We start from the raw sequence: 12410 nt of genomic DNA, 5'->3' as shown, positions 1-12410 counted from the left end.
TTTTTGGAGTCGGTTTTACATCATTTTCTCCGGGTCCAGTGAGACGATGAATAATTTGAACAGAATTTGTTTGTTTCGAACGAGATCTTCCGGTGTTAATGTTGGTTGCTCCTGCAGCTGTCCTTAACAGTTGGCCAAGGAGAAAACTTTTGTTACTTTCTTGGAACCTCCATAGCGACTGCGATGACGAATAACCGATTTTTTCCCGCCCAAGCAAAAAAATTCAGAAGATTCCACAATGTGCTTCCTAGACATTACCGCTTTCGTGACCGCCTTATTCTACTTCTCCTGTTAGCTGTACCCTGGCTTGCTGGAGCATCACTCATGATGCAAAAATGAGGTGAGGTATCAATATTCTGAGGAGGACTTCACACACCTCTCCAATAGCAGAAAAAAAAACTCTTCTCCCACTCAACAAGCAAACTCATCATCAGAGGTGATGACTTGTTCAATTATTAGAGGATGTTATGTGCATCACACAGGAGAGGCGAGAACGCAAAACTGATTGAAGATGGGTTGGAATCCCTCTTCCAAAATGCTGAGAGTGTGGAGCGCGAGAGTGACTGTTTCCCTCTCTTGTTTTAATGGAATTTTGTCTGCTGCGTAGGATGGGGATATAAGTATAATTTTCGTGGTGTAGATCAGTGCTTCGTGGAATATGGATATCATCATGTGGTGGGAATGTAAGAGGCTGGAGGACCCAGTTTTGACTCTACTGTGGCAAGCGGCCTTGAGCACAGGTTTCAATTCAGCGAGGATTCAGTGGCCTAACTAAAATACTAACGATCAGACAACACTAAGCTCGGAAAATTTAAAATCAATCCTATTCATCAAACTCAATAACACCATAATAGAAGATAAATATTTTGATTTTGAAATCTAATACAACATGAAATCGCTTCCAAGTAAAATGGGTGCAAAATATTCGATTCTATTCTAGCGTTCTTTCTCAATAAAATTTAAAAAAAAATGTTTTTATCAAATAGTTTCGTTTTTATCTCTATTATATATTGTTTTGGCCGGTTAGTTTCCAAGTAATGAAGTTTTAAAAAATAGTTATTTGTGTTTATTTATTACTAAATGTCAAAGTAGAAAGTTTGGGCGGATAAATTTCCAATGGGCTATACATTTTTAAAATGAGATATTTATCGACAGCAATATTTAAAATTATATATAGTCGAAAATTTTATGCTATTCTGATCATCTTTCAACGCTAGGGTAATGAGCCTATTTTCGGCCTGTTTCTATTATCACCCTACTAATTTGTAGCCGTTGGTTAGATCAGTGTTTCCCATCTTTGTTCAACGTATTGGATTAAAAGGTAAGGCAATAATTGGAACACTCGATTCGAGTTTTCGTTGCGCTTAAATACGAACATTTTACAGCTTTCATACCAATTCAATCAGATTCACAAATTTTGTTTTCGTACTCGAAACGCTTCTCCATAAATAGTTTAGTTATAGGTTTGTAAGAGGTTTACCTCTTTTCCCTATATTCGGAGCAGAAGACGAAGCTTCATATTTTGATACTGATTTCACTAAATAATCCCCCCTAGAAGAGAAATAATGTTTGAAACAGATTGATTGACATTTGTAAATTTTCATTGCAAAGTATTAAAAATTGGGTGAGTGGCATTGAATTTTCAGGAGGAAACTCGAAAAAATGCGGTGTACACACTAACTTAAAACTTCCTATACTAATCGTTTAGAAATTTCGCAGAGTTCTTTCTCACATCATTGCCCAGGTACCTACGGGAGTGCTTTACAACATCATTATTATTTTTTAAATAACATGTTAACCGATTTCTTAACGAATGTATTGCCTTCAAAGTGCAATGAAAAATTTGAAAAAATAAAGGCTGCTCTCATTACTCCTTATCATCTTCACTTATAGCAAAAAACATTTTCTGAGACCTTTGGCACCAAAACATTAGTTACGTTGTCCAGACTTAGCCGATTTCTAGAAAGTTCTAAAGAGAACAATTGCACCTTTCCAAAGGTATGCTGTATTATTCTGTTATGCAAGAAATATTGTGCTAAATTGCGACAATAATAAGAAAATTGTCATGTTTTGCATTTTTTTCATGACAAATATGCAAATGGTTCAACATTCTTCCAAAGGCCCTTTATGGTTCTAATAAGAATTCGGAAGAACATTTAATTCTGTTATAAATCAATTTGGGGGCATGCAACATTTTTCAAAACATTTTGTGTTGCACTATAACCTATGCTAATTCACTTGAAAAGTTAAAAAATCACTATAGCACCGTGAAATGAGTTATGATGAAGTTTTGGTAACAAATTCTTAATCCACCTGGACAGTGCGTAACGAATAAACGGGTTGCTTCAATAGAAACATGTGTGTCACGTTTTAGCTTAGCTATGGGTGCCATTAGGATACGTCGCGGTGCGGATGTGGGCGGTAAATGGATAGTCCGCACCGCAACCGCAAAAAAAAAAAATAAAACCGCACCGCTTACCGCAACCGCATTGCATTTACCGCGCCGCACCGCGCGGTAATGCGGTAAAAATCATGTATTTTAAAAATGTGCTGAAAAATTATTCATTTGTTTTGAGTAGCCATATATAGTAAAATGTTATTCTTATTTACACGAAAATTATCTTTGACGGACTCCTCAGAATGTAACTTTTATGAAAATATTCAACTTTGCAAGTTTTATTAAGAGGGGTGAGGGTTTTGGCGTGAAAAAACACTTTTTCTCGATTTTTTTAAAACTTTGAGTGAAGTGAACTGATCAAAACTTTTGTACATTATAGTGTATCATTTCAATAACATGCTGTAATTTTTCCATGCAAAAATATCGACAAACGACTCGGTGACGAAGCTTTTTGTAGAACGTCTCTGAAAAAACATGATTTGCGGTGTTACCTGCCATTCAAAAACTACTTAACCGATTTCTTTCAAACTTTGTATACAGATTCTATGTAAAAACCCCTACGTTAAAGTTTCGAGATAAATTTTCAATTAAGACAAAAACTTTCCAAACTATGCAAAATTTGGCATCTGGGCTAACTTTGACTTGTCACAATATGAAGGAAGACCTTGAGGGAGACTTTGAGAAACACAAAAAAAATCGCAATGCCCTACACTAACTTCGAAAGCTTTACTTTCAAAATGTTACAAAATACTCCTAACTGAAAAATATTATTTGTTAATTTGGTAGAAAATGTTCCCAGTTGGACAAACAATGGACGCACGCGAAAAAAATTCCTTCGAATTCGTTTGGTTTGATGATGATAATTACATTCTTTGGATTGTTTTTATCATTAGTCTATCTCTAAATTCTCCAAATTAACCAAAATTCACAGTTGAGACAATGTCATCGAAAACGATTCATAATTCCACGATTTCTAAGAGGAATCAGGAGAAATGATGCATTTTGTAATTGGATTTGACAGTAAAATTCAATTGTTTTTCAATGATTGGATTTTGCGTTTTATGTATTTGAAGAGGTTTATTTGTAATTTTTTTCTTTGAAGTATAAAATAAATAGTTTTCAAAATATGTCGTTAAAATAATGGTGCCAAATTATATTGGACACAGCTTATAGATTTTATTTCTTAGTAACAGTATGTTTTATCATGTTTGAATGACCAAAATGTAAAAAATCAAGTAGCGATGGGTCGAATACAGATTATATTCAGATTTCTTTTCAAATCATTGTCAAGTCTATGGAAATTAGAGCAATTAAATGTTTATCATGTTTCTCTATTGTAGGGTAATAAATAAAACTCCAACGTTCTGAAAGAGAGAGAGAGAGAGAGAGAGAGAGAGAGAGAGAGAGATGTTCCTAATAATGACATTGCTAAGTATTCGTTCAGAAAGTCAATCTAGTTGCGTCCTTCTTAAATGGTAAAAGTCATAGCTTTAATCCACTTTTTAATGCAGACTGCAGACTTTATCAATTATTTTTTGAAGTGCGGTTGCGGTAATACCGCGCGGTAAAAGCTCATTTCCCGCACCGCATCCGCGAGAAAAAGTGTCTCACCGCACCGCTGTTATTGCGGTGCGGGTGCGGTAAACACCGCGCGGTTGCGGTAATTACCGCAACCGCGACGAACCCTAGGTGCTATACGTCAAAAAACGTAGCAATTTTTGATACCTAACTACTTCTTCCTAAACGAGTATTATATTTTAATAATATATCGCTTGGCAAATTATGGCCCCTTAAGGAGGGTACTGTACTATTTTATCACTTACGAAGCCTACAATCGATGAAATTTCTATAAATTGGCACCAACACGTTGGCTTCGTTTCTAAGAACTACTAGTAAAATAATAAATGGCCCGAGAATGGTGGGATACTTCTGTTTGAGTGCAACGAAAACTCTAATCTGGTGCCCAAAATATCGCACTACCATTTAAGTCAAAAGATAGTACAAATATATGGCAAACGCTACTCTAACCAATGGTTTCAAATGGGTTAAGATCTAATTGTAATAGGGCGAAAAGAGGCTCATGACCCTATACATATTTGAAAACTATGTATATATTTAAACAGTTGAATTGCTTCATGCAACGCTTAACTATACATTCATTTCAAAAACAAAAATATATATCAGAAATAAACTTTGCACACGCATCAAACCCATATAACAAAACCTCATAGCAACTAATCATTACCTCCTCACAAGGCGTGTGAGGACATCACAAACTCCTCTTGAATCATCATGAGGTGTAGCCCACTCTCCTCCACGGAGCAAATATCCCATGCGTAATAAAATATTTTTCCACATCATTTCGTTGAGCAAGAGAGGAACTCTCTCATTTTTCGGGTCCTCACACACAACGGTAGAGATGCTCCCATTGCATCATTCTTTTCTACCTCATCCTGAGGGAGGGATAGCAGCCCTCATTGTGTGTTGAAGTGTTTATAACAAGTCTGTGTACCGGAGGGCAATCCTTGTTCGACTTATCCTCCACAGCGAGAGTTCCACACCTATCTAAATCAACAAAACAGTAGGGGAGAGTGAGGACACTTGATCCTTGGAGATATTTGATTCCCTGGCCATCAGGGCCGGCGGATAGCATGGGTAGTAGAAGCAAATCGGACATGTCTAGCTACCGGACCAACGTGCTCGAAGTTTGTATGGGATTTTTCGACAATTTACATGGAGAAAACCCACTAGCGCGTATTTTCGCCGCTAGGTGGCACTGTATGCCTCGCATTATCACTGTAAGTGAAAATAAGAAAGATAATTTAATTGTCTCCAATTTTGTCGAAGAGTGCTAGTCAATCCGGCTTTGTTAAAAAAAAGTTATTAAACTTTTAACGAAGTGATGTCTGAGTCAGTTTTGCATGGGGCCTAGCAGTGCATGGTTGTGTACTCGATTCCCACCAACTATTAATTTTTGTGAGTTAATGGTTAGATTTAGCTGAATAGTATATTCAGAAGAATTGTAGTATGTGACACGAGTTATGTTTTGGTTAGAAAATTTTAGTTCCACCTGTTACCGCATAGAGGGCGCCAACACTAACTTGTCAACGGAGAGATAGGAATTGGATGTCTTCTACAAAGTTGTAGAACAGATATTTTTCAGTAATTCTTCCGAACATCTTGATATTGTATCTCTCTTCGTTGACAAGTTAGTGTTGGCGCCCTCTATGCGGTAACAGGTGGAACTAAAATTATCTAACCAAAATATAACTCGTATTATGTACTACAATTCTTCTGAACATACTATTCAGCTAAATATAACCATAAACTCACAAAAAATAATAGTTGGTGGGAATCGAGTACCGATACACAACCATGCATTGCTAGGCTCCATGCAAAACTGACTCAGACATCACTTCGTTAAAAGTTTTATAACTTTTTTTAACAAAGCCGGATTGACTAGCACTCTTCGACAAAATTGGAGACAATTAAATTATCTTTCTTATTTTCACTTACAGTGATAATGCGATGCATACAGTGCCACCTAGCGGCGAAAATGCGCGCTAGTGGGTTTTCTCCATGTAAATTGTCGAAAAATCCCATACAAACTTCGAGCACGTTGGTCCGGTAGCTAGACATGTCCGATTTGCTTCAAATTTGGAGCAAGTACTCCTGGTGGGACTAGGAATCGACTCAGGGGTAGGCCGATTGAGTTTTCAAAAATTCATTATTTTCTAGGGCAGTCTAATGGGTAGTATAGGTAGTACTACCCACTCGAGAATAACCGAGTGGGTAATTACCCAGTCGAATTTTTAAACCAATGCAAAAATGTGGAATCTGCAACGCACGTATCTCGGGTACACATTTCAAAACATCGTTGTACAACTATTCCATTTGCACAAACACACATTAATATTGTGAAAATGGGGCAACCCCTAGTAATAGACTCCTCACCATAACATCTTTTCACAAATTTTTTGAACGGTTGTATGAGATCGTCGAACTAATTATTTATGAATATTTTCAAGTATAATAACTTTCTAATTACTTACTTCTAGAAAAACACGTTTTACGTGCAAAAAAATTAAATTTTGTTCACCTCATACAACAGGTACCTTTGAGCACTTCCGTAATGTATAGAATTAGAAAAACATCATTTTCTTAACGTACCTGACACTATTAATTGATCTAAAATGTTTTTTTTTCGTGAACAAATGATTGTATAAGTTATTGAAGCTTGAAAAAGCCAGATAAACAGCATTGATCTACCGCAAATACTTGTCTCGACTTTCTACTGTGTTTAAAGCTTGTCGAGCATCTAAAATGGTAGTCTTATTATTTAATTTGTCAGGATAGGTGGTTAGCTGAACTTTCGTATCTATAGGTCTTAGTGGGCTTTGTTTCTTTAGCCCTAGTAGGCGGGGGATCAAGTTACCACACGTTTTTACAAAAACTTCGTTTTGGCATGATTTACAAAACTGTTCATATTACTGGCAGTACATAGTTTTCCGATTTACACAACATTCACAGCTCTTACAATTCGAATTGACTACAAGATGGCAAATTGTGCAATGGAAATTTTTATTTCATTGAAAAGTTATGAGTAAAAAACAAAAGTGGGTTCAAGCGTACCCACTCTCCCCTACACGCGAAAAATTTACATATTATCGCGAAAAGCTCACCAAAACAAGGCACTAAACGGTGAATGTGACACAATTCTGGTAATTAATACCTCGAGTCCTCGACAATGTGTACCATATACCAAGCATTGGATCAAACGTTGAAAAACCATTTTCAATATGGTTCGTTCAACAATAGATTAACCATTGCCCGGTATAATATCGAACATAACCAGTGTCGTTTTTCCATACTCGACCATACAAACAACGGGTTGTTAAGAACGGTCACCATACCAAAATGTACTGTTTTCCGTATACATTTTGACAACATACCATTCAAGAACCAAACAGAATATGATGACATGAATATTTTAGATCTAGCGATGCATAAAATATTCAGTGGAGAAAAAAAGCTCTGCTTATTCACATTTAGATTCTATCGATTGATGAAGTTTCATTTTGTTACTCGCCATCTTCTGAAGAAAGCTTCGTTGACACTAAGCGGACTGACGCTTTATCCAATTGAGCTACCGCCGCAAGATTGTAAGACAAGGATTTTTGACCATGTTAAACTGCAGATTTTTGGAGCAGCGTAAAAAGATATAAGAATAGCAAAGACCCCGAGAACAATATTAACATCTGGCACAAAAGTACAATGTGTGTGTGTTAACCATCCTATCTTCCACTGTTCGGCAGCAGTTTACAGAAAAAAGTTATTTCGATATATTTATATACATACCTGCAAATAACTTGATTCCAGGATTTAGGTGGGTGCTAACTCAATTAATTTTCCGATTACCCATTTCGCATACAGGGCAAATCGTCTTCCGAGGTAATCGTTCCATTACCCAGCCCCGCCTTAATGTAATGTTTGTATCAAGTGGATTATAAAATTACACTAAGACTTAATACGATTAAGAAATCGACACGTATTTAGTGTATTTAATTGAATATAATTGATATATAAATTAGAGTATGTTTATAGAAAAATATACCAGTTTTTTTATGTTTTTTTTCAATAATACACAGAGAACTACATTTTGTCTTCGGCAGCATATCCCTCCATCCGCCCCTCGTCCGCCGTGCCAAAAAACCGCACATATTGGGCATAATCTGTCTATACACTGCCGAATACTCACTAGAAGTACACTCCCGAGAATGCATAAAAATCACAGCAGAATAAAAGAGACGGAAATATAAAACATGCAAACTCTCCATAATTCTGTTTCGCAGTGTGCACCGAGAAACAAAAACATACAGAGCTCGATCATCACTCACTCCCGTCGCTCGCACTCTGCCACGATTCCCATGCACACCCAAGAATACACTCTCAGACAGCACTCAACGAGTGAACAGACCGAAAACGCCCAACGCACAAATTCCATAGCGAGAGACAGGCAGAAAAAACATGCCGTCTGTGTCCATGAAGCTCTCCATGTAGTGTGCACACGCACTTTACAGCGGGTTTGTCCGTCTCGCTTTCGTAACAGCTTTGTTTTCCTCACACTCTCGTTCGCAGCAACAGCGTTCGTAGAGTAGTGCTGAGCGGTCGGCACGGAGATGAATTCGTACGCCCCGCTTGTTTTCGCTCCTGACGATGCTTCTACGGGAAAGGAAAATCTTCGAGAAGCGCTTTTTCGGGCCATCACACTCCAGGAATCTCCGGCGCACTCCATAATCTCCGACTATCCGACGATCCCTTTGTGCACTTTTCCAGCGATAAAACACCCAAAACACGACCCGAAATGCCAAGAATTTGGGGATTTCACTTCACACACTACCAACCGACTACCAACTCTTAATTTATCCTCATCTGGCACAAAAGTACAATAAAGTAGGTACAAATCTTCAATATAGAATACACGGAAAGCAATGGAATTGGTTACTAAATGAGGATGGTAGTATAATAGTTGAATTATAATGGTGGAATGTATCAGTAGTATTCCCAATATTGTGAGTATTATATGAATAGTTAGGAAATGGTTCCGAAGATTCCTGGAATGGTATTAATTTATACGGGATCCTAGGTCAGAAAAAAAATTCCGAGTGAAAGCCTCACCGGAGGTGGTAACCCTAACAATATAGTATTTTTAAGGCTCAAGTTACCTCAAGACTTGGTAGTATGCGTAAGAAAAATTGTGTTCAGAATATCAGTCGATTTATTAGATCATCACGATTCAATTCATGCAAAATACCTGCTGGAAAAACCATCGGCTTAGCTGAATGGTGCTTTTGAAGAAGTGGCTGTGGTTTTTTCATTGCGCAGTTGTGTGGTAGTGGGACAAAAAATCACAGCCATTTTTTCAAAAGCACCATTTAGCTAAACCGATAGTTTTTCCAGCAGCTATTTTGTATGATTTGAATCGTTGTGATCTAATAAATCGGCTGATATTCTTCTTTTAGAGTTTTGAAAAGGTTTAAATGAATAATCCGATGGCAAAGCTGAACACAATCCTACCCATACTACCCAGCGTTCAAATGTAGCACATGCTCAAAAACCTGTTTTAATCCACCTAGCGGTGCAATTGTGCCTTTCTCATTTCTCTAAACTATGGCACGGAGGCTTTTTATGTTCAACATATTTGTGGAAATGTCCATTACATTCTTAGTACACTTTGCACTTATACACAATGGCTTGCCAGCCACGAACTTGATGAGCCTAATCAGCATTAGATCAATGTTATCTGCTTGCTAACTCATTTTGTCATGCGGGGGTGGGTATGTGAGGAGAGCGAAAGTCCCATGAACGAACGACTCCCCAGCTTAAATTGGTATGCTTTGTGATTTAGTGGTGGTTTAAAGTTGATGGGGTTGAAGGGGAGGGGTATGAGGGCTGGATGGTGTGGTGGTTTGAGGGGTGATTTAAGAAGATTTTGAAGGGAGGGGAGTGAACAGTAGAGGGGGGGGGGTGTAACCCCTCTCCTTAAACCATCAACTACGCCCCTGTTCAAAATCAGAAACCTTATGCGAGTCAAAAAAAAAATTATTTGTTTTTCAGAGTGATTGCATAATCTTTCTATATGAGAAAGGCAAAAGTGCCAAAATCCAAAAAAGTGAATCGTCGTCAAATTTTTTTCGAGTTTGCATCAAATCTCGACGTTTCATGCTCCTTGAAGACATTTAGCATCAAAAATAAAAATTCTATTTTTAATTTTTCCTCTAGTTTATATGAGAAATTTCTGTGTGGCCGCACTCTTAAACCCGTAATTCCGGAACCAGAATTCCATTTCATTTGAGACTAAGCAAATCGGTCCAGCCATCTCTGAGAAAAATGAGTGACATTATTTGACACACACACACATACACACACATACAGACTTTTTCCGATCTCGACGAACTGAGTCGAATGGGATATGACACTCGGCCCTCCGGGCCGGGATTAGGTTGACGTTTTTCAGAGTGATTGCATAGCCTTTCTGCACCTTTCATTTGAGACTAAGCAAATCGGTCCAGCCATCTCTGAGAAAAATGAGTGACATTATTTGACACATACGCACATACAGACACACACACATACACACACATACAGACTTTTTCCGATCTCGACGAACTGAGTCGAATGGGATATGACACTCGGCCCTCCGGGCCGGGATTAGGTTGACGTTTTTCAGGGTGATTGCATAGCCTTTCTATATGAGAAAGGCAAAAAGGTAACTTGAACCTTAATACACTGGTGGTTTTTATGCAAGGGATGCGCCAAAAATCGTATAACTTTGCAAATTATTTTCCGCATGAAACCACATTTCATTTGCGTTGTTTATAGAAGTCACACCTACTTCGAAAATTGATACAATATTGATGCACATTTTTTCCGATTGATTAGTGCAAATAATGTGTGATTACGTTCAGTACCATAAAAGTTACTAACGTATAGAAACACTACTTCCTCTTTCTTCCGAAATTTCTATAAGGGCCCTAGCAAGTGTAGTCACGACAAACACTTCAGTGTATCTGTAGCTTCACTACGAGTTTTCCAAAAAAGTGGTTAACATTCCATTGCAAAACACTGAAACACAGAAACGACAAATGATGCACCGAAAAAATTGAAACAGGGTAACAAAAGATTGGATAACTCATAACCCACCATATCACTCTTGGGATTCTAGTCCAAACCCAAAAGAATGCGTATATAGAAAAACTGAATATTAATATAGGTTGTGCCCAAAATCAATAACTACCTGGACTTTTCGCGCAGAGATAATAAAATAACATTGACGTTTGTCTGTGAATCGATTGGCAAGTTAAAAATCAGTAGAACTTCTGGTCACCCTGCTGAACGGAATGAAAAAGTTATACATTGCATAGCATTGCATCTAGTATGCAAGTGACTTGCGCTCAATAATTAGAATCCAACTCGTAGATCGTGGATATTGCCTACAAGCTGCTCCGATGTTGCAACATTGCATGCAAGTCTTCACAGCTGATTAAATATAATACACATACCAAGAGAATTCGTTATATTATCCCAAGTAGGGTACATCACTTGCTTCCGTGCGCGAAAAACAACTCCGATGATTACGATTTTTCACGTATTATATACAGTGATGACCCTTTTATATCATTTTCATGGCTGTCATGTTGCTCTGTTTTATCTCACAAAATTTCACCTTTTTTCGTTTTTAATCGGTGTGGAATTATAGAATAGAGGTTGGTCCAATTCGGACCCTTTGCCGTATACGATCTGATACGCGATCGCGAAAAACCCTTTAATAAGCAAGTGTGCGCAGTCAGTCGAGCTTTCAGGAAAACATAAATTTTCGCATATCGGTTTTCGGCGTTATAGCTCATAACCTATTTATAAGTAATCTGGCCCAGCTCTTATTTTTTATTGTATATTTACCACAAAGTTTCATATATCAAAGAGAACTTTTCATTTAAAAATTGCGAAAAGCAAATAGGAATAACATAGGCCAAAAAAAGAATTCATTCCGATTGCAAAAAATGAGAAAAAATGGGTTGTCCTAATTGGAACAGGGTTGGGGTAATTAGGACCTTTCATGTACTTTTGCGCAGAACAGTTTATACATAATAGGGGAATTGTGGGAAAAACCGACACTGTGGGTAAAACCGACACCCCACAACTTTTCCTAGAAATCAAATTTTTATTCATTTCATATTGATACAATATTATTAGTACGTTTATTTAGAGCATTTGAAGAAAAATTGGATTTACGTTAGTGCGCCGAATGTCATAAAAATTAACAAAACATTCGACAGCAGCGTTCAGACTCGTCTGGATGTAAAATTTCGTTGGTAGATTTTAAGGTTTTAACCGAACGAAAGCTTTTCAAATCACCCCATTTTTCAGTACCTATTATTATCGGGCTGTCCTATGATCAACTAGGTGCATTGAAGACGAGTTTGAAAAATTCAATATTTTTAATTGCTTTTAT

This window comes from Topomyia yanbarensis, chromosome 3 (genome assembly GCF_030247195.1).
Source record: "Topomyia yanbarensis strain Yona2022 chromosome 3, ASM3024719v1, whole genome shotgun sequence".
Taxonomy (NCBI): Eukaryota; Metazoa; Arthropoda; class Insecta; order Diptera; family Culicidae; genus Topomyia; species Topomyia yanbarensis.
This window is presented reverse-complemented; position numbering follows the sequence as displayed.